Here is a 26,682-nt window from a genome sequence, read left to right as displayed (position 1 = left end):
GGTCCTCCCAAGACTGGAAACAAGCATCCTAGGACCGGTTTCGGGGTTTCACCCCTCTTGAGCCAGGATAGCTTGATTCCAGTGGCATGAAGAGCACGGGACCCACGTCTGGGCATACCTCTCCCACTTGGGGTGAAAAATACAAAAACAACAGTTGATGGACAGAATGCAGAACAATGTCATACATTCACCCTAGTACAGAGATCTGGGCCTAAGTCCATCATTTTTTTGCTCACCATGCCATTCCAGTCTGAACCCAGCCATATGCAAATCAGTCTTGACCCTGTGCCTCATGGAAGCAGTCCAGCCGAACTGCCAAGCCAGGTCCTCCCTAGACTGATAACAAGCATCCTAGGACCGGTTTCGGGGTTTCACCCCTCTTCAGCCAGGATAGCTTGATTCCAGTGGCATGGAGAGCACGGGACCCACGTCTGGGCATACCCGTCCCACTCGGGGTGACAAATGCAAATAAAACAGTTGATGGACAGAATGCAGAACAATGTCATACATTCACCCCAGTACAGAGATCTGGGCCTAAATCCATCATTTTTTTGCTCACCATGCCATTCCAGTCTGAACCCAGCCATATGCAAATCAGTCTTGATCCTGTGCCTCATGGGAACAGTGCAGCCGAACTGCCAAGCCAGGTCCCCCTAGACTGATAACAAGCATCCTAGGACCGGTTTCGGGGTTTTACCCCTCTTCAGCCAGGATAGCTTGATTCCAGTGGCATGGAGAGCACGGGACCCACGTCTGAGCATACCCATCCCACTCGTGGTGACAAATGCAAATACAACAGTTGATGGACAGAATGCAGAACAATGTCATACATTCACCCCAGTACAGAGATCTGGGCCTAAATCCATCGTTTTTTTGCTCACCATGACCTTCCAGTCTCAACCCAGCAATATGCAAATCAGTCTTGATCCTGTGCCTCATGCGAGCAGTCCAGCCCGAACTGCCAAGCCAGGTCTTCCCAAGACTGTAAACAAGCGTCCTAGGACCGGTTTAGGGGTTTCACCCCTCTTCAGCCAGGATAGCTTGACTCCAGTGGCATGGAGAGCACGGATCCCACGTCTGGGCATACCCATCCCACTCGGGTGACAAATGCTAAAACAACAGTTGATGGATAGAATGCAGAACAATGTCATACATTCACCCCAGTACAGCGATCTGGGCCTAAATCTACAGTTTTTTTACTCACAATGCAATTCCAGTTTGAATCCAGCCATATGCAAATCAGTCTTGACCCTTTGCCTCATGGGAACAGTCTAGCCCGAACTGCCAAGCCAGGTCCTCCCTAGACTGGAAACAAGCATCCTAGAACCGGTTTCTTGATTTCACCCCTCTTCAGCCATTATAGCTTGATTCCAGTGGCATGGAGAAGACGGGACCCACGTCTGGGCATACCCGTCCCACTCGGGGTGACAAATGCAAATACAACAGTTGATGGACAGAATGCAGAACAATGTCATACATTCACCCCAGTACAGAGATCTGGGCCTAAATCCATCTTTTTAGCTCACCATGACATTCTAGTGTGAACTCAGCCATATGCAAATCAGTCTTGATCTTGTGCCTCATGGGAACAGTCCAGACCGAACTGCCAAGCCAGGTCTTCCCAAGACTGGAAACAAGCATCCTAGGACCGGTTTCGGGGTTTCACCCCTCTTCAGCCAGGATAGCTTGATTCCAGTAGCATGGAGAGCACGGGACCCACGTCTGGAAATAACCGTCCCACTCGGGGTGACAAATGCAAATACAACAGTTGATAGACAGAATGCAGAACAATGTCATACATTCACCCCAGTACAGAGATCTGGGCCTAAATCCATCGTTATTTTACTCACCATGCCATTCCAGTTTGAACCCAGCCATATGCAAATCAGTCTTGACCCTGTGCCTCATGGGAACTGTCTATCCCGAACTGCCAAGCCAGGTCCTCCCTAGACTGGAAACAAGCATCCTAGGACCGGTTTCTTGATTTCACCCCTCTTCAGCCATTATAGCTTTATTCCAGTGGCATGGAGAACACGGGACCCACGTCTGGGCGTACCCGTCCCACTCGGGGTGACAAATGCTAACACAACAGTTGATGGACAGAATGCAGAACAATGTCTTACATTCACCCCAGTACAGAGATCTGGGCCTAAATTCATCGTTTTTTTGCTCACCATGACATTCCAGTCTCAACTCAGCCATATGCAAATCAGTCTTGATCCTGTGCCTCATGCGAGCAGTCCAGCCCGAACTGCCAAGCCAGGTCTTCCCAAGACTGTAAACAAGCGTCCTAGGACCGGTTTCGGGGTTTCACCCCTCTTCATTCAGGATAGCTTGACTCCAGTGGCATGGAGAGCACGGATCCCACTTCTGGGCATACCCATCCCACTCGGGTAACAAATGCTAAAACAACAGTTGATGGACAGAATGCAGAACAATGTCATACATGCACCCCAGTACAGCGATCTGGGCCTAAATCTACAGTTTTTTTTACTCACAATGCAATTCCAGTTTGAACCCAGCCATATGCAAATCAGTCTTGACCCTTTGCCACATGGGAACAGTCTAGCCCGAACTGCCAAGCCAGGTCTTCCCAAGACTGGAAACAAGCATCCTAGGACCGGTTTCGGGGTTTCACCCCTCTTCAGCCAGGATAGCTTGATTCCAGTAGCATGGAGAGCACGGGACCCACGTCTGGAAATAACCGTCCCACACGGGGTGACAAATGCAAATACAACAGTTGATGGACAGAATGCAGAACAATGTCATACATTCACCCCAGTACAGAGATCTGGGCCTAAATCCATCGTTATTTTACTCACCCTGCCATTCCAGTTTGGACCCAGCCATATGCAAATCAGTCTTGACCCTGTGCCTCATGGGAACTGTCTAGCCCGAACTGCCAAGCCAGGTCCTCCCTAGACTGGAAACAAGCATCCTAGGACCGGCTTCTTGATTTCACCCCTCTTCAGCCATTATAGCTTGATTCCAGTGGCATGGAGAACACGGGACCCACGTCTGGGCATACCCGTCCCACTCGGGGTGACAAATGCTAAAACAACAGTTGATGGACAGAATGCAGAACAATGTCTTACATTCACCCCAGTACAGAGATCTGGGCCTAAATCCATCATTTTTTTGCTCACCGTGCCATTCCAGTTTGAACCCAGCCATATGCAAATCTGCCTTGATCCTGTGCCTCATGGGAACAGTCCAGCCTGAACTGCCAAGCCAGGTCCTCCCTAGACTGGAAACAAGCCTCCTAGAACCGGTTTCGGGGTTTCACCCCTCTTCAGCCAAGATAGCTTGATTCCAGTGGCATGGAGAGCATGGGACCCACGTCTGGGCATACCCGTCCCACTCGGGGTGACAAATGAAAAGACAACAGTTGATGGACAGAATGCAGAACAATGTCATACATTCACCCCAGTACAGAGATCTGGGTCTAACTCCATCGTTTTTTTGCTCACCATGCCATTACAGTTTGAACCCAGCCATATGCAAATCAGTCTTGACCCTGTGTCTCATGGGAACAGTCCAGACCGAACTGCCAAGCAAGGTCCTCCCAAGACTGGAAACAAGCATCCTAGGACCGGTTTCGGGGTTTCACCCCTCTTGAGCCAGGATAGCTTGATTCCAGTGGCATGAAGAGCACGGGACCCACGTCTGGGCATACCTCTCCCACTTGGGGTGAAAAATACAAAAACAACAGTTGATGGACAGAATGCAGAACAATGTCATACATTCACCCTAGTACAGAGATCTGGGCCTAAGTCCATCATTTTTTTGCTCACCATGCCATTCCAGTCTGAACCCAGCCATATGCAAATCAGTCTTGACCCTGTGCCTCATGGAAGCAGTCCAGCCGAACTGCCAAGCCAGGTCCTCCCTAGACTGATAACAAGCATCCTAGGACCGGTTTCGGGGTTTCACCCCTCTTCAGCCAGGATAGCTTGATTCCAGTGGCATGGAGAGCACGGGACCCACGTCTGGGCATACCCGTCCCACTCGGGGTGACAAATGCAAATAAAACAGTTGATGGACAGAATGCAGAACAATGTCATACATTCACCCCAGTACAGAGATCTGGGCCTAAATCCATCATTTTTTTGCTCACCATGCCATTCCAGTCTGAACCCAGCCATATGCAAATCAGTCTTGATCCTGTGCCTCATGGGAACAGTGCAGCCGAACTGCCAAGCCAGGTCCCCCTAGACTGATAACAAGCATCCTAGGACCGGTTTCGGGGTTTTACCCCTCTTCAGCCAGGATAGCTTGATTCCAGTGGCATGGAGAGCACGGGACCCACGTCTGAGCATACCCATCCCACTCGTGGTGACAAATGCAAATACAACAGTTGATGGACAGAATGCAGAACAATGTCATACATTCACCCCAGTACAGAGATCTGGGCCTAAATCCATCGTTTTTTTGCTCACCATGACATTCCAGTCTCAACCCAGCAATATGCAAATCAGTCTTGATCCTGTGCCTCATGCGAGCAGTCCAGCCCGAACTGCCAAGCCAGGTCTTCCCAAGACTGTAAACAAGCGTCCTAGGACCGGTTTTGGGGTTTCACCCCTCTTCAGCCAGGATAGCTTGACTCCAGTGGCATGGAGAGCACGGATCCCACGTCTGGGCATACCCATCCCACTCGGGTGACAAATGCTAAAACAACAGTTGATGGATAGAATGCAGAACAATGTCATACATTCACCCCCGTACAGCGATCTGGGCCTAAATCTACAGTTTTTTTACTCACTATGCAATTCCAGTTTGAATCCAGCCATATGCAAATCAGTCTTGACACTTTGCCTCATGGGAACAGTCTAGCCCGAACTGCCAAGCCAGGTCCTCCCTAGACTGGAAACAAGCATCCTAGAACCGGTTTCTTGATTTCACCCCTCTTCAGCCATTATAGCTTGATTCCAGTGGCATGGAGAAGACGGGACCCACGTCTGGGCATACCCGTCCCACTCGGGGTGACAAATGCAAATACAACAGTTGATGGACAGAATGCAGAACAATGTCATACATTCACCCCAGTACAGAGATCTGGGCCTAAATCCATCGTATTTTTGCTCACCGTGCCATTCCAGTTTGAACCCAGCCATATGCAAATCTGCCTTGATCCTGTGCCTCAATGGAACAGTCCAGCCCAAACTGCCAAGCCAGGTCCTCCCTAGACTGGAAACAAGCATCCTAGGTCCGGTTTCGGGGTTCCACCCCTCTTCAGCCAAGATAGCTTGATTCCAGTAGCATGGAGAGCACGGGACCCACGTCTGGGCATACCCGTCCCACTCGGGGTGACAAATGCAAATAAAACAGTTGATGGACAGAATGCAGAACAATGTCATACATTCACCCCAGTACAGAGATCTGGGCCTAAATCCATCATTTTTTTGCTCACCATGCCATTCCAGTCTGAACCCAGCCATATGCAAATCAGTCTTGATCCTGTGCCTCATGGGAACAGTGCAGCCGAACTGCAAAGCCAGGTCCTCCCTAGACTGATAACAAGCATCCTAGGACCGGTTTCGGGTTTTCACCCCTCTTCAGCCAGGATAGCTTGATTCCAGTGGCATGGAGAGCACGGGACCCACGTCTGGGCATACCCATCCCACTCGGGGTGACAAATGCAAATACAACAGTTGATGGACAGAATGCAGAACAATGTCATACATTCACCCCAGTACAGAGATCTGGGTCTAAATCCATCGTATTTTTGCTCACCATGACATTCCAGTCTGAACTCAGCCATATGCAAATCAGTCTTGATCCTGTGCCTCATGGGAACAGTCCAGCCCGAACTGCCAAGCCGGGTCTTCCCAAGACTGTAAACAAGCATCCTAGGACCGGTTTCGGGGTTTCACCCCTCTTCAGCCAGGATAGCTTGATTCCAGTGGCATGGAGAGCACGGGACCCACATCTGGGCATACCCGTCCCACTCGGGTGACAAATGCAAAAACAATAGTTGATGGAAAGAATGCAGAACAATGTCATACATTCACCCCAGTACAGCGATCTGGGCCTAAATCTACAGTTTTTTTACTCACCATGCAATTCCAGTTTGAACCCAGCCATATGCAAATCAGTCTTGACCCTGTGCCTCATGGGAACAGTCTAGCCCGAACTGCCAAGCCAGGTCCTCCCTAGACTGGAAACAAGCATCCTAGGGCCGGTTTCTTGATTTCACCCCTCTTCAGCCATTATAGCTTGATTCCAGTGGCATGGAGAGCACGGGACCCACGTCTGGGCACACCCGTCCCACTCGGGGGTGACAAATGCAAAAACAACAGTTGATGGATAGAATGCAGAACAATGTCATAAATTCACCCCAGTACAGAGATCTGGGCCTAAATCCATCGTTTTTTTGCTCACCATGCTATTCCAGTTTGAACCCAGCCATATGCAAATCAATCTTGATCCTCTGCATCATGGGAACAGTCCAGCCCGAACTGCCAAGCCAGGTCCTCCCTAGACTGGAAACAATCATCCTAGGACCGGTTTCTTGATTTCACCCCTCTTCAGCCATTATAGCTTGATTCCAGTGGCATGGAGAGCATGGGACCAACGTCTGCGCATACCCGTCCCACTAGGGGTGACAAATGAAAAAACAACAGTTGATGGACAGAATGCAGAACAATGTCATACATTCACCCCAGTACAGCGATCTGGGCCTAAATCTACAGTTTTTTTACTCACCATGCAATTCCAGTTTGAACCCAGCCATATGCAAATCAGTCTTGACCCTGTGCCTCATGGGAACAGTCTAGCCCGAACTGCCAAGCCTTGTCCTCCCTAGACTGGAAACAAGCATCCTAGGACCGGTTTCGGCGTTTCACCCCTCTTCAGCCAGGTTAGCTTGATTCCAGTGGCATGGAGAGCATGGGGCCCACGTCTGGGCATACGCGTCCCACTCGGGGTGACAAATGCAAAAACAACAGTTGATGAACAGAATGCAGAACAATGTCATGCATTCACCCCACTACAGAGTTCTGGGCCTAAATCCATCGTTTTTTTGCTCACCATGCTATTCCAGTTTGAACCCAGCCATATGCAAATCAGTCTTGACCCTGTGCCTCATGGGAACAGTCCAGACCGAACTGCCAAGCCAGGTCCACCCTAGACTGGAAACAATCATCCTAGGACCGGTTTCTTGATTTCACCCCTCTTCAGCCATTATAGCTTGATTCCAGTGGCATGGAGAGCATGGGACCAACGTCTGCGCATACCCGTCCTACTCGGGGTGACAAATGAAAAAACAACAGTTGATGGACAGAATGCAGAACAATGTCATACATTCACCCCAGTACAGAGATCTGGGTCTAACTCCATCGTTTTTTTGCTCACCATGCCATTACAGTTTGAACCCAGCCATATGCAAATCAGTCTTGACCCTGTGCCTCATGGGAACAGTCCAGACCGAACTGCCAAGCAAGGTCCTCCCAAGACTGGAAACAAGCATCCTAGGACCGGTTTCGGGGTTTCACCCCTCTTGAGCCAGGATAGCTTGATTCCAGTGGCATGAAGAGCACGGGACCCACGTCTGGGCATACCTCTCCCACTTGGGGTGAAAAATACAAAAACAACAGTTGATGGACAGAATGCAGAACAATGTCATACATTCACCCTAGTACAGAGATCTGGGCCTAAGTCCATCATTTTTTTGCTCACCATGCCATTCCAGTCTGAACCCAGCCATATGCAAATCAGTCTTGACCCTGTGCCTCATGGAAGCAGTCCAGCCGAACTGCCAAGCCAGGTCCTCCCTAGACTGATAACAAGCATCCTAGGACTGGTTTCGGGGTTTCACCCCTCTTCAGCCAGGATAGCTTGATTCCAGTGGCATGGAGAGCACGGGACCCACGTCTGGGCATACCCGTCCCACTCGGGGTGACAAATGCAAATAAAACAGTTGATGGACAGAATGCAGAACAATGTCATACATTCACCCCAGTACAGTGATCTGGGCCTAAATCCATCATTTTTTTGCTCACCATGCCATTCCAGTCTGAACCCAGCCATATGCAAATCAGTCTTGATCCTGTGCCTCATGGGAACAGTGCAGCCGAACTGCCAAGCCAGGTCCCCCTAGACTGATAACAAGCATCCTAGGACCGGTTTCGGGGTTTTACCCCTCTTCAGCCAGGATAGCTTGATTCCAGTGGCATGGAGAGCACCGGACCCACGTCTGAGCATACCCATCCCACTCGTGGTGACAAATGCAAATACAACAGTTGATGGACAGAATGCAGAACAATGTCATACATTCACCCCAGTACAGAGATCTGGGCCTAAATCCATCGTTTTTTTGCTCACCATGACATTCCAGTCTCAACCCAGCAATATGCAAATCAGTCTTGATCCTGTGCCTCATGCGAGCAGTCCAGCCCGAACTGCCAAGCCAGGTCTGCCCAAGACTGTAAACAAGCGTCCTAGGACCGGTTTTGGGGTTTCACCCCTCTTCAGCCAGGATAGCTTGACTCCAGTGGCATGGAGAGCACGGATCCCACGTCTGGGCATACCCATCCCACTCGGGTGACAAATGCTAAAACAACAGTTGATGGATAGAATGCAGAACAATGTCATACATTCACCCCAGTACAGCGATCTGGGCCTAAATCTACAGTTTTTTTACTCACAATGCAATTCCAGTTTGAATCCAGCCATATGCAAATCAGTCTTGACCCTTTGCCTCATGGGAACAGTCTAGCCCGAACTGCCAAGCCAGGTCCTCCCTAGACTGGAAACAAGCATCCTAGAACCGGTTTCTTGATTTCACCCCTCTTCAGCCATTATAGCTTGATTCCAGTGGCATGGAGAAGACGGGACCCACGTCTGGGCATACCCGTCCCACTCGGGGTGACAAATGCAAATACAACAGTTGATGGACAGAATGCAGAACAATGTCATACATTCACCCCAGTACAGAGATCTGGGCCTAAATCCATCGTTTTTAGCTCACCATGACATTCTAGTGTGAACTCAGCCATATGCAAATCAGTCTTGATCTTGTGCCTCATGGGAGCAGTCCAGCCCGAACTGCCAAGCCAGGTCTTCCCAAGACTGGAAACAAGCATCCTAGGACCGGTTTCGGGGTTTCACCCCTCTTCAGCCAGCATAGCTTGATTCCAGTAGCATGGAGAGCACGGGACCCACGTCTGGAAATAACCGTCCCACTCGGGGTGACAAATGCAAATACAACAGTTGATAGACAGAATGCAGAACAATGTCATACATTCACCCCAGTACAGAGATCTGGGCCTAAATCCATCGTTATTTTACTCACCATGCCATTCCAGTTTGAACCCAGCCATATGCAAATCAGTCTTGACCCTGTGCCTCATGGGAACTGTCTATCCCGAACTGCCAAGCCAGGTCCTCCCTAGACTGGAAACAAGCATCCTAGGACCGGTTTCTTGATTTCACCCCTCTTCAGCCATTATAGCTTTATTCCAGTGGCATGGAGAACACGGGACCCACGTCTGGGCGTACCCGTCCCACTCGGGGTGACAAATGCTAACACAACAGTTGATGGACAGAATGCAGAACAATGTCTTACATTCACCCCAGTACAGAGATCTGGGCCTAAATCCATCATTTTTTTGCTCACCGTGCCATTCCAGTTTGAACCCACCCATATGCAAATCTGCCTTGATCCTGTGCCTCATGGGAACAGTCCAGCCCGAACTGCCAAGCCAGGTCCTCCCTAGACTGGAAACAAGCATCCTAGAACCGGTTTAGGGGTTTCACCCCTCTTCAGCCAAGATAGCTTGATTCCAGTGGCATGGAGAGCACGGGACCCACGTCTGGGCATACCCGTCCCACTCGGGGTGACAAATGAAAAGACAACAGTTGATGGACAGAATGCAGAACAATGTCATACATTCACCCCAGTACAGAGATCTGGGTCTAACTCCATTGTTTTTTTGCTCACCATGCCATTACAGTTTGAACCCAGCCATATGCAAATCAGTCTTGACCCTGTGCCTCATGGGAACAGTCCAGACCGAACTGCCAAGCAAGGTCCTCCCAAGACTGGAAACAAGCATCCTAGGACCGGTTTCGGGGTTTCACCCCTCTTGAGCCAGGATAGCTTGATTCCAGTGGCATGAAGAGCACGGGACCCACATCTGGGCATACCTCTCCCACTTGGGGTAAAAAACTACAAAAAAAACAGTTGATGGACAGAATGCAGAACAATGTCATACATTCACCCCAGTACAGAGATCTGGGCCTAAATCCATCATTTTTTTGCTCACCATGCCATTCCAGTCTGAACCCAGCCATATGCAAATCAGTCTTGACCCTGTGCCTCATGGAAGCAGTCCAGCCGAACTGCCAAGCCAGGTCCTCCCTAGACTGATAACAAGCATCCTAGGACCGGTTTCGCGGTTTCACCCCTCTTCAGCCAGGATAGCTTGATTCCAGTGGCATGGAGAGCACGGGACCCACGTCTGGGCATACCCATCCCACTCGTGGTGACAAATGCAAATACAACAGTTGATGGACAGAATGCAGAACAATGTCATACATTCACCCCAGTACAGAGATCTGGGCCTAAATCCATCGTTTTTTTGCTCACCATGACATTCCAGTCTCAACTCAGCCATATGCAAATCAGTATTGATCCTGTGCCTCATGGGAGCAGACCAGCCCGAACTGCCAAGCCAGGTCTTCCCAGGACTGTAAACAAGCATCCTAGGACCGGTTTTGGGGTTTCACCCCCCTTCAGCCAGGATAGCTTGACTCCAGTGGCATGGAGAGCACGGGACCCACGTCTGGGCATACCCATCCCACTCGGGTGACAAATGCAAAAACAACAGTTGATGGACAGAATGCAGAACAATGTCATACATTCACCCCAGTACAGCGATCTGGGCCTAAATCTACCTTTTTTTTACTCACCATGCAATTCCAGTTTGAACCCATCCATATGCAAATCAGTTTTGACCCTTTGCCTCATGGGAACAGTCTAGCCCGAACTGCCAAGCCAGGTCCTCCCTAGACTGGAAACAAGCATCTTAGAACCGGTTTCTTGATTTCACCCCTCTTCAGCCATTATAGCTTGATTCCAGTGGCATGGAGAACATGGGACAAACGTCTGCGCATACCCGTCCCACTTGGGGTGACAAATGAAAAAACAACAGTTGATGAACAGAATGCAGAACAATGTCATACATTCACCCAAGTACAGAGATCTGGGTCTAACTCCATCGTTTTTTTGCTCACCATGATATTACAGTTTGAACCCAGCCATATGCAAATCTGCCTTGATCCTGTGCCTCAATGGAACAGTCCAGCCCAAACTGCCAAGCCAGGTCCTCCCTAGACTGGAAACAAGCATCCTAGGTCCGGTTTCAGGGTTTCACCCCTCTTCAGCCAAGATAGCTTGATTCCAGTAGCATGGAGAACACGGGACCCACGTCTGGGCATACCCGTCCCACTCGGGGTGACAAATGCAAATAAAACAGTTGATGGACAGAATGCAGAACAATGTCATACATTCACCCCAGTACAGAGATCTGGGCCTAAATCCATCATTTTTTTGCTCACCATGCCATTCCAGTCTGAACCCAGCCATATGCAAATCAGTCTTGATCCTGTGCCTCATGGGAACAGTGCAGCCGAACTTCAAAGCCAGGTCCTCCCTAGACTGATAACAAGCATCCTAGGACCGGTTTCGGGTTTTCACCCCTCTTCAGCCAGGATAGCTTGATTCCAGTGGCATGGAGAGCACGGGACCCACGTCTGGGCATACCCATCCCACTCTGGGTGACAAATGCAAATACAACAGTTGATGGACAGAATGCAGAACAATGTCATACATTCACCCCAGTACAGAGATCTGGGTCTAAATCCATCGTTTTTTTGCTCACCATGACATTCCAGTCTGAACTCAGCCATATGCAAATCAGTCTTGATCCTGTGCCTCATGGGAACAGTCCAGCCCGAACTGCCAAGCCGGGTCTTCCCAAGACTGTAAACAAGCATCCTAGGACCGGTTTCGGGGTTTCACCCCTCTTCAGCCAGGATAGCTTGATTCCAGTGGCATGGAGAGCACGGGACCCACGTCTGGGCATACCCATCCCACTCGGGGTGACAAATGCAAATACAACAGTTGATGGACAGAATGCAGAACAATGTCATACATTCACCCCAGTACAGAGATCTGGGTCTAAATCCATCATTTTTTTGCTCACCATGACATTCCAGTCTGAACTCAGCCATATGCAAATCAGTCTTGATCCTGTGCCTCATGGGAACAGTCCAGCCCGAACTGCCAAGCCGGGTCTTCCCAAGACTGTAAACAAGCATCCTAGGACCGGTTTCGGAGTTTCACCCCTCTTCAGCCAGGATAGCTTGATTCCAGTGGCATGGAGAGCACGGGACCCACATCTGGGCATACCCATCCCACTCGGGTGACAAATGCAAAAACAATAGTTGATGGACAGAATGCAGAACAATGTCATACATTCACTCCAGTACAGCGATCTGGGCCTAAATCTACAGTTTTTTTACTCACCATGCAATTCCAGTTTGAACCCAGCCATATGCAAATCAGTCTTGACCCTGTGCCTCATGGGAACAGTCTAGCCCGAACTGCCAAGCCAGGTCCTCCCTAGACTGGAAACAAGCATCCTAGAGCCGGTTTCTTGATTTCACCCCTCTTCAGCCATTATAGCTTGATTCCAGTGGCATGGAGAGCACGGGACCCACGTCTGGGCATACCCGTCCCACTCGGGGGTGACAAATGCAAAAACAACAGTTGATGGATAGAATGCAGAACAATGTCATAAATTCACCCCAGTACAGAGATCTGGGCCTAAATCCATCGTTTTTTGCTCACCATGCTATTCCAGTTTGAACCCAGCCATATGCAAATCAATCTTGATCCTGTGCATCATGGGAACAGTCCAGCCCGAACTGCCAAGCCAGGTCCTCCCTAGACTGGAAACAATCATCCTAGGACCGGTTTCTTGATTTCACCCCTCTTCAGCCATTATAGCTTGATTCCAGTGGCATGGAGAGCATGGGACCAACGTCTGCGCATACCCGTCCCACTTGGGGTGACAAATGAAAAAACAACAGTTGATGGACAGAATGCAGAACAATGTCATACATTCACCCCAGTACAGCGATCTGGGCCTAAATCTACAGTTTTTTTACTCACCATGCAATTCCAGCTTGAACCCAGCCATACGCAAATCAGTCTTGACCCTGTGCCTCATGAGAACAGTCTAGCCCGAACTGCCAAGCCAGGTCCTCCCTAGACTGGAAACAAGCATCCTAGGACCAGTTTCGGGGTTTCACCCCTCTTCAGCCAGGTTAGCTTGATTCCAGTGGCATGGAGAGCATGGGGCCCACGTCTGGGCATACGCGTCCCACTCGGGGTGACAAATGCAAAAACAACAGTTGATGAACAGAATGCAGAACAATGTCATACATTCACCCCAGTACAGAGTTCTGGGCCTAAATCCATCGTTTTTTTGCTCACCCTGCTATTCCAGTTTGAACCCAGCCATATGCAAATCAGTCTTGACCCTGTGCCTCATGGGAACAGTCCAGACCGAACTGCCAAGCCAGGTCCTCCCTAGACTGGAAACAATCATCATAGGACCGGTTTCTTGTTTTCACCCCTCTTCAGCCATTATGGCTTGATTCCAGTGGCATGGAGAGCATGGGACCAACGTCTGCGCATACCCGTCCCACTCGGGGTGACAAATGAAAAAACAACAGTTGATGGACAGAATGCAGAACAATGTCATACATTCACCCCAGTACAGAGATCTGGGTCTAACTCCATCGTTTTTTTGCTCACCATGCCATTACAGTTTGAACCCAGCCATATGCAAATCAGTCTTGACCCTGTGCCTCATGGGAACAGTCCAGACCGAACTGCCAAGCAAGGTCCTCCCAAGACTGAAAACAAGCATCCTAGAACCGGTTTCGGGGTTTCACCCCTCTTGAGCCAGGATAGCTTGATTCCAGTGGCATGAAGAGCACGGGACCCACGTCTGGGCATACCTCTCCCACTTGGGGTGAAAAATACAAAAACAACAGTTGATGGACAGAATGCAGAACAATGTCATACATTCACCCTAGTACAGAGATCTGGGCCTAAGTCCATCATTTTTTGCTCACCATGCCATTCCAGTCTGAACCCAGCCATATGCAAATCAGTCTTGACCCTGTGCCTCATGGAAGCAGTCCAGCCGAACTGCCAAGCCAGGTCCTCCCTAGACTGATAACAAGCATCCTAGGACCGGTTTCGGGGTTTCACCCCTCTTCAGCCAGGATAGCTTGATTCCAGTGGCATGGAGAGCACGGGACCCACGTCTGGGCATACCCGTCCCACTCGGGGTGACAAATGCAAATAAAACAGTTGATGGACAGAATGCAGAACAATGTCATTCATTCACCCCAGTACAGAGATCTGGGCCTAAATCCATCATTTTTTTGCTCACCATGCCATTCCAGTCTGAACCCAGCCATATGCAAATCAGTCTTGATCCTGTGCCTCATGGGAACAGTGCAGCCGAACTGCCAAGCCAGGTCCTCCCTAGACTGATAACAAGCATCCTAGGACCGGTTTCGGGGTTTTACCCCTCTTCAGCCAGGATAGCTTGATTCCAGTGGCATGGAGAGCACGGGACCCACGTCTGGGCATACCCATCCCACTCGTGGTGACAAATGCAAATACAACAGTTGATGGACAGAATGCAGAACAATGTCATACATTCACCCCAGTACAGAGATCTGGGCCTAAATCCATCGTTTTTTTGCTCACCATGACATTCCAGTCTCAACTCAGCCATATGCAAATCAGTCTTGATCCTGTGCCTCATGCGAGCAGTCCAGCCCGAACTGCCAAGCCAGGTCTTCCCAAGACTGTAAACAAGCGTCCTAGGACCGGTTTCGGGGTTTCACCCCTCTTCATTCAGGATAGCTTGACTCCAGTGGCATGGAGAGCACGGATCCCACTTCTGGGCATACCCATCCCACTCGGGAGACAAATGCTAAAACAACAGTTGATGGACAGAATGCAGAACAATGTCATACATGCACCCCAGTACAGCGATCTGGGCCTAAATCTACAGTTTTTTTACTCACAATGCAATTCCAGTTTGAACCCAGCCATATGCAAATCAGTCTTGACCCTTTGCCACATGGGAACAGTCTAGCCCGAACTGCCAAGCCAGGTCTTCCCAAGACTGGAAACAAGCATCCTAGGACCGGTTTCGGGGTTTCACCCCTCTTCAGCCAGGATAGCTTGATTCCAGTAGCATGGAGAGCACGGGACCCACGTCTGGAAATAACCGTCCCACACGGGGTGACAAATGCAAATACAACAGTTGATGGACAGAATGCAGAACAATGTCATACATTCACCCCAGTACAGAGATCTGGGTCTAAATCCATCGTTATTTTACTCACCCTGCCATTCCAGTTTGGACCCAGCCATATGCAAATCAGTCTTGACCCTGTGCCTCATGGGAACTGTCTAGCCCGAACTGCCAAGCCAGGTCCTCCCTAGACTGGAAACAAGCATCCTAGGACCGGCTTCTTGATTTCACCCCTCTTCAGCCATTATAGCTTGATTCCAGTGGCATGGAGAACACGGGACCCACGTCTGGGCATACCCGTCCCACTCGGGGTGACAAATGCTAAAACAACAGTTGATGGACAGAATGCAGAACAATGTCTTACATTCACCCCAGTACAGAGATCTGGGCCTAAATCCATCATTTTTTTGCTCACCGTGCCATTCCAGTTTGAACCCAGCCATATGCAAATCTGCCTTGATCCTGTGCCTCATGGGAACAGTCCAGCCCGAACTGCCAAGCCAGGTCCTCCCTAGACTGGAAACAAGCATCCTAGAACCGGTTTCGGGGTTTCACCCCTCTTCAGCCAAGATAGCTTGATTCCAGTGGCATGGAGAGCACGGGACCCACGTCTGGGCATACCCGTCCCACTCGGGGTGACAAATGAAAAGACAACAGTTGATGGACAGAATGCAGAACAATGTCATACATTCACCCCAGTACAGAGATCTGGGTCTAACTCCATCGTTTTTTTGCTCACCATGCCATTACAGTTTGAACCCAGCCATATGCAAATCAGTCTTGACCCTGTGTCTCATGGGAACAGTCCAGACCGAACTGCCAAGCAAGGTCCTCCCAAGACTGGAAACAAGCATCCTAGGACCGGTTTCGGGGTTTCACCCCTCTTGAGCCAGGATAGCTTGATTCCAGTGGCATGAAGAGCACGGGACCCACATCTGGGCATACCTCTCCCACTTGGGGTAAAAAATACAAAAACAACAGTTGATGGACAGAATGCAGAACAATGTCATACATTCACCCCAGTACAGAGATCTGGGCCTAAGTCCATCATGTTTTTGCTCACCCTGCCATTCCAGTCTGAACCCAGCCGTATGCAAATCAGTCTTGACCCTGTGCCTCATGGAAGCAGTCCAACCGAACTGCCAAGCCAGGTCCTCCCTAGACTGATAACAAGCATCCTAGGACCGGTTTCGGGGTTTCACCCCTCTTCAGCCAGGATAGCTTGATTCCAGTGGCATGGAGAGCACGGGACCCACGTCTGGGCATACCCGTCCCACTCGGGGTGACAAATGCAAATAAAACAGTTGATGGACAGAATGCAGAACAATGTCATACATTCACCCCAGTACAGAGATCTGGGCCTAAGTCCATCATTTTTTTGCTCACCATGCCATTCCAGTCTGAACCCAGCCATATGCAAATCAGTCTTGATCCTGTGCCTCATGGGAACAGTACAGCAGAACTGCCAAGCCAGGTCCTCCCTAGACTGATAACAAGCATCCTAGGACCGGTTTCGGGGTTTCACCCCTCTTCAGCCAGGATAGCTTGATTCCAGTGGCATGGAGAGCACGGGACCCACGTCTGGGCATACCCATCCCACTCGGGGTGACAAATGCAAATACAACAGTTGATGGACAGAATGCAGAACAATGTCATACATTCACCCCAGTACAGAGATCTGGGTCTAAATCCATCATTTTTTTGCTCACCATGACATTCCAGTCTGAACTCAGCCATATGCAAATCAGTCTTGATCCTGTGCCTCATGGGAACAGTCCAGCCCGAACTGCCAAGCCGGGTCTTCCCAAGACTGTAAACAAGCATCCTAGGACCGGTTTCGGAGTTTCACCCCTCTTCAGCCAGGATAGCTTGATTCCAGTGGCATGGAGAGCACGGGACCCACATCTGGGCATACCCATCCCACTCGGGTGACAAATGCAAAAACAATAGTTGATGGACAGAATGCAGAACAATGTCATACATTCACTCCAGTACAGCGATCTGGGCCTAAATCTACAGTTTTTTTACTCACCATGCAATTCCAGTTTGAACCCAGCCATATGCAAATCAGTCTTGACCCTGTGCCTCATGGGAACAGTCTAGCCCGAACTGCCAAGCCAGGTCCTCCCTAGACTGGAAACAAGCATCCTAGAGCCGGTTTCTTGATTTCACCCCTCTTCAGCCATTATAGCTTGATTCCAGTGGCATGGAGAGCACGGGACCCACGTCTGGGCATACCCGTCCCACTCGGGGGTGACAAATGCAAAAACAACAGTTGATGGATAGAATGCAGAACAATGTCATAAATTCACCCCAGTACAGAGATCTGGGCCTAAATCCATCGTTTTTTGCTCACCATGCTATTCCAGTTTGAACCCAGCCATATGCAAATCAATCTTGATCCTGTGCATCATGGGAACAGTCCAGCCCGAACTGCCAAGCCAGGTCCTCCCTAGACTGGAAACAATCATCCTAGGACCGGTTTCTTGATTTCACCCCTCTTCAGCCATTATAGCTTGATTCCAGTGGCATGGAGAGCATGGGACCAACGTCTGCGCATACCCGTCCCACTTGGGGTGACAAATGAAAAAACAACAGTTGATGGACAGAATGCAGAACAATGTCATACATTCACCCCAGTACAGCGATCTGGGCCTAAATCTACAGTTTTTTTACTCACCATGCAATTCCAGCTTGAACCCAGCCATACGCAAATCAGTCTTGACCCTGTGCCTCATGAGAACAGTCTAGCCCGAACTGCCAAGCCAGGTCCTCCCTAGACTGGAAACAAGCATCCTAGGACCAGTTTCGGGGTTTCACCCCTCTTCAGCCAGGTTAGCTTGATTCCAGTGGCATGGAGAGCATGGGGCCCACGTCTGGGCATACGCGTCCCACTCGGGGTGACAAATGCAAAAACAACAGTTGATGAACAGAATGCAGAACAATGTCATACATTCACCCCAGTACAGAGTTCTGGGCCTAAATCCATCGTTTTTTTGCTCACCCTGCTATTCCAGTTTGAACCCAGCCATATGCAAATCAGTCTTGACCCTGTGCCTCATGGGAACAGTCCAGACCGAACTGCCAAGCCAGGTCCTCCCTAGACTGGAAACAATCATCATAGGACCGGTTTCTTGTTTTCACCCCTCTTCAGCCATTATGGCTTGATTCCAGTGGCATGGAGAGCATGGGACCAACGTCTGCGCATACCCGTCCCACTCGGGGTGACAAATGAAAAAACAACAGTTGATGGACAGAATGCAGAACAATGTCATACATTCACCCCAGTACAGAGATCTGGGTCTAACTCCATCGTTTTTTTGCTCACCATGCCATTACAGTTTGAACCCAGCCATATGCAAATCAGTCTTGACCCTGTGCCTCATGGGAACAGTCCAGACCGAACTGCCAAGCAAGGTCCTCCCAAGACTGAAAACAAGCATCCTAGAACCGGTTTCGGGGTTTCACCCCTCTTGTGCCAGGATAGCTTGATTCCAGTGGCATGAAGAGCACGGGACCCACGTCTGGGCATACCTCTCCCACTTGGGGTGAAAAATACAAAAACAACAGTTGATGGACAGAATGCAGAACAATGTCATACATTCACCCTAGTACAGAGATCTGGGCCTAAGTCCATCATTTTTTGCTCACCATGCCATTCCAGTCTGAACCCAGCCATATGCAAATCAGTCTTGACCCTGTGCCTCATGGAAGCAGTCCAGCCGAACTGCCAAGCCAGGTCCTCCCTAGACTGATAACAAGCATCCTAGGACCGGTTTCGGGGTTTCACCCCTCTTCAGCCAGGATAGCTTGATTCCAGTGGCATGGAGAGCACGGGACCCACGTCTGGGCATACCCGTCCCACTCGGGGTGACAAATGCAAATAAAACAGTTGATGGACAGAATGCAGAACAATGTCATTCATTCACCCCAGTACAGAGATCTGGGCCTAAATCCATCATTTTTTTGCTCACCATGCCATTCCAGTCTGAACCCAGCCATATGCAAATCAGTCTTGATCCTGTGCCTCATGAGAACAGTGCAGCCGAACTGCCAAGCCAGGTCCTCCCTAGACTGATAACAAGCATCCTAGGACCGGTTTCGGGGTTTTACCCCTCTTCAGCCAGGATAGCTTGATTCCAGTGGCATGGAGAGCACGGGACCCACGTCTGGGCATACCCATCCCACTCGTGGTGACAAATGCAAATACAACAGTTGATGGACAGAATGCAGAACAATGTCATACATTCACCCCAGTACAGAGATCTGGGCCTAAATCCATCGTTTTTTTGCTCACCATGACATTCCAGTCTCAACTCAGCCATATGCAAATCAGTCTTGATCCTGTGCCTCATGCGAGCAGTCCAGCCCGAACTGCCAAGCCAGGTCTTCCCAAGACTGTAAACAAGCGTCCTAGGACCGGTTTCGGGGTTTCACCCCTCTTCATTCAGGATAGCTTGACTCCAGTGGCATGGAGAGCACGGATCCCACTTCTGGGCATACCCATCCCACTCGGGAGACAAATGCTAAAACAACAGTTGATGGACAGAATGCAGAACAATGTCATACATGCACCCCAGTACAGCGATCTGGGCCTAAATCTACAGTTTTTTTACTCACAATGCAATTCCAGTTTGAACCCAGCCATATGCAAATCAGTCTTGACCCTTTGCCACATGGGAACAGTCTAGCCCGAACTGCCAAGCCAGGTCTTCCCAAGACTGGAAACAAGCATCCTAGGACCGGTTTCGGGGTTTCACCCCTCTTCAGCCAGGATAGCTTGATTCCAGTAGCATGGAGAGCACGGGACCCACGTCTGGAAATAACCGTCCCACACGGGGTGACAAATGCAAATACAACAGTTGATGGACAGAATGCAGAACAATGTCATACATTCACCCCAGTACAGAGATCTGGGTCTAAATCCATCGTTATTTTACTCACCCTGCCATTCCAGTTTGGACCCAGCCATATGCAAATCAGTCTTGACCCTGTGCCTCATGGGAACTGTCTAGCCCGAACTGCCAAGCCAGGTCCTCCCTAGACTGGAAACAAGCATCCTAGGACCGGCTTCTTGATTTCACCCCTCTTCAGCCATTATAGCTTGATTCCAGTGGCATGGAGAACACGGGACCCACGTCTGGGCATACCCGTCCCACTCGGAGTGACAAATGCTAAAACAACAGTTGATGGACAGAATGCAGAACAATGTCTTACATTCACCCCAGTACAGAGATCTGGGCCTAAATCCATCATTTTTTTGCTCACCGTGCCATTCCAGTTTGAACCCAGCCATATGCAAATCTGCCTTGATCCTGTGCCTCATGGGAACAGTCCAGCCCGAACTGCCAAGCCAGGTCCTCCCTAGACTGGAAACAAGCATCCTAGAACCGGTTTCGGGGTTTCACCCCTCTTCAGCCAAGATAGCTTGATTCCAGTGGCATGGAGAGCACGGGACCCACGTCTGGGCATACCCGTCCCACTCGGGGTGACAAATGAAAAGACAACAGTTGATGGACAGAATGCAGAACAATGTCATACATTCACCCCAGTACAGAGATCTGGGTCTAACTCCATCGTTTTTTTGCTCACCATGCCATTACAGTTTGAACCCAGCCATATGCAAATCAGTCTTGACCCTGTGTCTCATGGGAACAGTCCAGACCGAACTGCCAAGCAAGGTCCTCCCAAGACTGGAAACAAGCATCCTAGGACCGGTTTCGGGGTTTCACCCCTCTTGAGCCAGGATAGCTTGATTCCAGTGGCATGAAGAGCACGGGACCCACATCTGGGCATACCTCTCCCACTTGGGGTAAAAAATACAAAAACAACAGTTGATGGACAGAATGCAGAACAATGTCATACATTCACCCCAGTACAGAGATCTGGGCCTAAGTCCATCATGTTTTTGCTCACCCTGCCATTCCAGTCTGAACCCAGCCGTATGCAAATCAGTCTTGACCCTGTGCCTCATGGAAGCAGTCCAACCGAACTGCCAAGCCAGGTCCTCCCTAGACTGATAACAAGCATCCTAGGACCGGTTTCGGGGTTTCACCCCTCTTCAGCCAGGATAGCTTGATTCCAGTGGCATGGAGAGCACGGGACCCACGTCTGGGCATACCCGTCCCACTCGGGGTGACAAATGCAAATAAAACAGTTGATGGACAGAATGCAGAACAATGTCATACATTCACCCCAGTACAGAGATCTGGGCCTAAGTCCATCATTTTTTTGCTCACCATGCCATTCCAGTCTGAACCCAGCCATATGCAAATCAGTCTTGATCCTGTGCCTCATGGGAACAGTACAGCAGAACTGCCAAGCCAGGTCCTCCCTAGACTGATAACAAGCATCCTAGGACCGGTTTCGGGGTTTCACCCCTCTTCAGCCAGGATAGCTTGATTCCAGTGGCATGGAGAGCACGGGACCCACGTCTGGGCATACCCATCCCACTCGTGGTGACAAATGCAAATACAACAGTTGATGGACAGAATGCAGAACAATGTCATACATTCACCCCAGTACAGAGATCTGGGCCTAAATCCATCGTTTTTTTGCTCACCATGACATTCAAGTCTCAACTCAGCCATATGCAAATCAGTCTTGATCCTGTGCCTCATGGGAGCAGTCCAGCCCGAACTGCCAAGCCAGGTCTTCCCAGGACTGTAAACAAGCATCCTAGGACCGGTTTCGGGGTTTCACCCACCTTCAGCCAGGATAGCTTGACTCCAGTGGCATGGAGAGCACGGGACCCACGTCTGGGCATACCCATCCCACTCGGGTGACAAATGCAAAAACAACAGTTGATGGACAGAATGCAGTACAATATCATACATTCACCCCAGTACAGCGATCTGGGCCTAAATCTACCTTTTTTTTACTCACCATGCAATTCCAGTTTGAACCCAGCCATATGCAAATCAGTTTTGACCCTTTGCCTCATGGGAACAGTCTAGCCCGAACTGCCAAGCCAGGTCCTCCCTAGACTGGAAACAAGCATCCTAGAACCGGTTTCTTGATTTCACCCCTCTTCAGCCATTATAGCTTGATTCCAGTGGCATGGAGAGCATGGGACAAACGTCTGGGCATACCCGTCCCACTCGGGGTGACAAATGCAAATAAAACAGTTGATGGACAGAATGCAGAACAATGTCATTCATTCACCCCAGTACAGAGATCTGGGCCTAAATCCATCATTTTTTTGCTCACCATGCCATTCCAGTCTGAACCCAGCCATATGCAAATCAGTCTTGATCCTGTGCCTCATGGGAACAGTGCAGCCGAACTGCCAAGCCAGGTCCTCCCTAGACTGATAACAAGCATCCTAGGACCGGTTTCGGGGTTTTACCCCTCTTCAGCCAGGATAGCTTGATTCCAGTGGCATGGAGAGCACGGGACCCACGTCTGGGCATACCCATCCCACTCGTGGTGACAAATGCAAATACAACAGTTGATGGACAGAATGCAGAACAATGTCATACATTCACCCCAGTACAGAGATCTGGGCCTAAATCCATCGTTTTTTTGCTCACCATGACATTCCAGTCTCAACTCAGCCATATGCAAATCAGTCTTGATCCTGTGCCTCATGCGAGCAGTCCAGCCCGAACTGCCAAGCCAGGTCTTCCCAAGACTGTAAACAAGCGTCCTAGGACCGGTTTCGGGGTTTCACCCCTCTTCATTCAGGATAGCTTGACTCCAGTGGCATGGAGAGCACGGATCCCACTTCTGGGCATACCCATCCCACTCGGGAGACAAATGCTAAAACTACAGTTGATGGACAGAATGCAGAACAATGTCATACATGCACCCCAGTACAGCGATCTGGGCCTAAATCTACAGTTTTTTTACTCACAATGCAATTCCAGTTTGAACCCAGCCATATGCAAATCAGTCTTGACCCTTTGCCACATGGGAACAGTCTAGCCCGAACTGCCAAGCCAGGTCTTCCCAAGACTGGAAACAAGCATCCTAGGACCGGTTTCGGGGTTTCACCCCTCTTCAGCCAGGATAGCTTGATTCCAGTAGCATGGAGAGCACGGGACCCACGTCTGGAAATAACCGTCCCACACGGGGTGACAAATGCAAATACAACAGTTGATGGACAGAATGCAGAACAATGTCATACATTCACCCCAGTACAGAGATCTGGGTCTAAATCCATCGTTATTTTACTCACCCTGCCATTCCAGTTTGGACCCAGCCATATGCAAATCAGTCTTGACCCTGTGCCTCATGGGAACTGTCTAGCCCGAACTGCCAAGCCAGGTCCTCCCTAGACTGGAAACAAGCATCCTAGGACCGGCTTCTTGATTTCACCCCTCTTCAGCCATTATAGCTTGATTCCAGTGGCATGGAGAACACGGGACCCACGTCTGGGCATACCCGTCCCACTCGGGGTGACAAATGCTAAAACAACAGTTGATGGACAGAATGCAGAACAATGTCTTACATTCACCCCAGTACAGAGATCTGGGCCTAAATCCATCATTTTTTTGCTCACCGTGCCATTCCAGTTTGAACCCAGCCATATGCAAATCTGCCTTGATCCTGTGCCTCATGGGAACAGTCCAGCCCGAACTGCCAAGCCAGGTCCTCCCTAGACTGGAAACAAGCATCCTAGAACCGGTTTCGGGGTTTCACCCCTCTTCAGCCAAGATAGCTTGATTCCAGTGGCATGGAGAGCACGGGACCCACGTCTGGGCATACCCGTCCCACTCGGGGTGACAAATGAAAAGACAACAGTTGATGGACAGAATGCAGAACAATGTCATACATTCACCCCAGTACAGAGATCTGGGTCTAACTCCATCGTTTTTTTGCTCACCATGCCATTACAGTTTGAACCCAGCCATATGCAAATCAGTCTTGACCCTGTGTCTCATGGGAACAGTCCAGACCGAACTGCCAAGCAAGGTCCTCCCAAGACTGGAAACAAGCATCCTAGGACCGGTTTCGGGGTTTCACCCCTCTTGAGCCAGGATAGCTTGATTCCAGTGGCATGAAGAGCACGGGACCCACATCTGGGCATACCTCTCCCACTTGGGGTAAAAAATACAAAAACAACAGTTGATGGACAGAATGCAGAACAATGTCATACATTCACCCCAGTACAGAGATCTGGGCCTAAGTCCATCATGTTTTTGCTCACCCTGCCATTCCAGTCTGAACCCAGCCGTATGCAAATCAGTCTTGACCCTGTGCCTCATGGAAGCAGTCCAACCGAACTGCCAAGCCAGGTCCTCCCTAGACTAATAACAAGCATCCTAGGACCGGTTTCGGGGTTTCACCCCTCTTCAGCCAGGATAGCTTGATTCCAGTGGCATGGAGAGCACGGGACCCACGTCTGGGCATACCCGTCCCACTCGGGGTGACAAATGCAAATAAAACAGTTGATGGACAGAATGCAGAACAATGTCATACATTCACCCCAGTACAGAGATCTGGGCCTAAGTCCATCATTTTTTTGCTCACCATGCCATTCCAGTCTGAACCCAGCCATATGCAAATCAGTCTTGATCCTGTGCCTCATGGGAACAGTACAGCAGAACTGCCAAGCCAGGTCCTCCCTAGACTGATAACAAGCATCCTAGGACCGGTTTCGGGGTTTCACCCCTCTTCAGCCAGGATAGCTTGATTCCAGTGGCATGGAGAGCACGGGACCCACGTCTGGGCATACCCATCCCACTCGTGGTGACAAATGCAAATACAACAGTTGATGGACAGAATGCAGAACAATGTCATACATTCACCCCAGTACAGAGATCTGGGCCTAAATCCATCGTTTTTTTGCTCACCATGACATTCAAGTCTCAACTCAGCCATATGCAAATCAGTCTTGATCCTGTGCCTCATGGGAGCAGTCCAGCCCGAACTGCCAAGCCAGGTCTTCCCAGGACTGTAAACAAGCATCCTAGGACCGGTTTCGGGGTTTCACCCACCTTCAGCCAGGATAGCTTGACTCCAGTGGCATGGAGAGCACGGGACCCACGTCTGGGCATACCCATCCCACTCGGGTGACAAATGCAAAAACAACAGTTGATGGACAGAATGCAGAACAATATCATACATTCACCCCAGTACAGCGATCTGGGCCTAAATCTACCTTTTTTTTACTCACCATGCAATTCCAGTTTGAACCCAGCCATATGCAAATCAGTTTTGACCCTTTGCCTCATGGGAACAGTCTAGCCCGAACTGCCAAGCCAGGTCCTCCCTAGACTGGAAACAAGCATCCTAGAACCGGTTTCTTGATTTCACCCCTCTTCAGCCATTATAGCTTGATTCCAGTGGCATGGAGAGCATGGGACAAACGTCTGGGCATACCCGTCCCACTTGGGGTGACAAATGAAAAAACAACAGTTGATGGACAGAATGCAGAACAATGTCATACATTCACTCCAGTACAGAGATCTGGGTCTAACTCCATCGTTTTTTTGCTCACCATGCCATTACAGTTTGAACCCAGCCATATGCAAATCAGTCTTGACCCTGTGCCTCATGGGAACAGTCCAGACCGAACTGCCAAGCGAGGTCCTCCCAAGACTGGAAACAAGCATCCTAGGACCGGTTTCGGGGTTTCACCCCTCTTGAGCCAGGATAGCTTGATTCCAGTGGCATGAAGAGCACGGGACCCACATCTGGGCATACCTCTCCCACTTGGGGTAAAAAATACAAAAACAACAGTTGATGGACAGAATGCAGAACAATGTCATACATTCACCCCAGTACAGAAATCTGGGCCTAAGTCCATCATTTTTTTGCTCACCCTGCCATTCCAATCTGAACCCAGCCATATGCAAATCAGTCTTGACTCTGTGCCTCATGGAAGCAGTCCAGCCGAACTGCCAAGCCAGGTCCTCCCTAGACTGATAACAAGCATCCTAGGACCAGTTTCGGGGTTCCACCCCTCTTCAGCCAGGATAGCTTGATTCCAGTGGCATGGAGAGCACGGGACCCACGTCTGGGCATACCCGTCCCACTCGGGGTGACAAATGCAAATAAAACAGTTGATGGACAGAATGCAGAACAATGTCATACATTCACCCCAGTACAGAGATCTGGGCCTAAATCCATCATTTTGTTGCTCACTATGCCATTCCAGTCTGAACCCAGCCATATGCAAATCAGTCTTGATCCTGTGCCTCATGGGAACAGTACAGCCGAACTGCCAAGCCAGGTCCTCCCTAGACTGATAACAAGCATCCTAGGACCGGTTTCGGGGTTTCACCCCTCTTCAGCCAGGATAGCTTGATTCCAGTGGCATGGAGAGCACGGGACCCACATCTGGGCATACCCATCCCACTCGTGGTGACAAATGCAAATACAACAG

This window comes from Triturus cristatus, chromosome 1_1, assembly GCF_964204655.1.
Source record: "Triturus cristatus chromosome 1_1, aTriCri1.1, whole genome shotgun sequence".
NCBI classification, from domain to species: domain Eukaryota; kingdom Metazoa; phylum Chordata; class Amphibia; order Caudata; family Salamandridae; genus Triturus; species Triturus cristatus.
Note: the sequence above shows the minus strand (reverse complement) of the source record.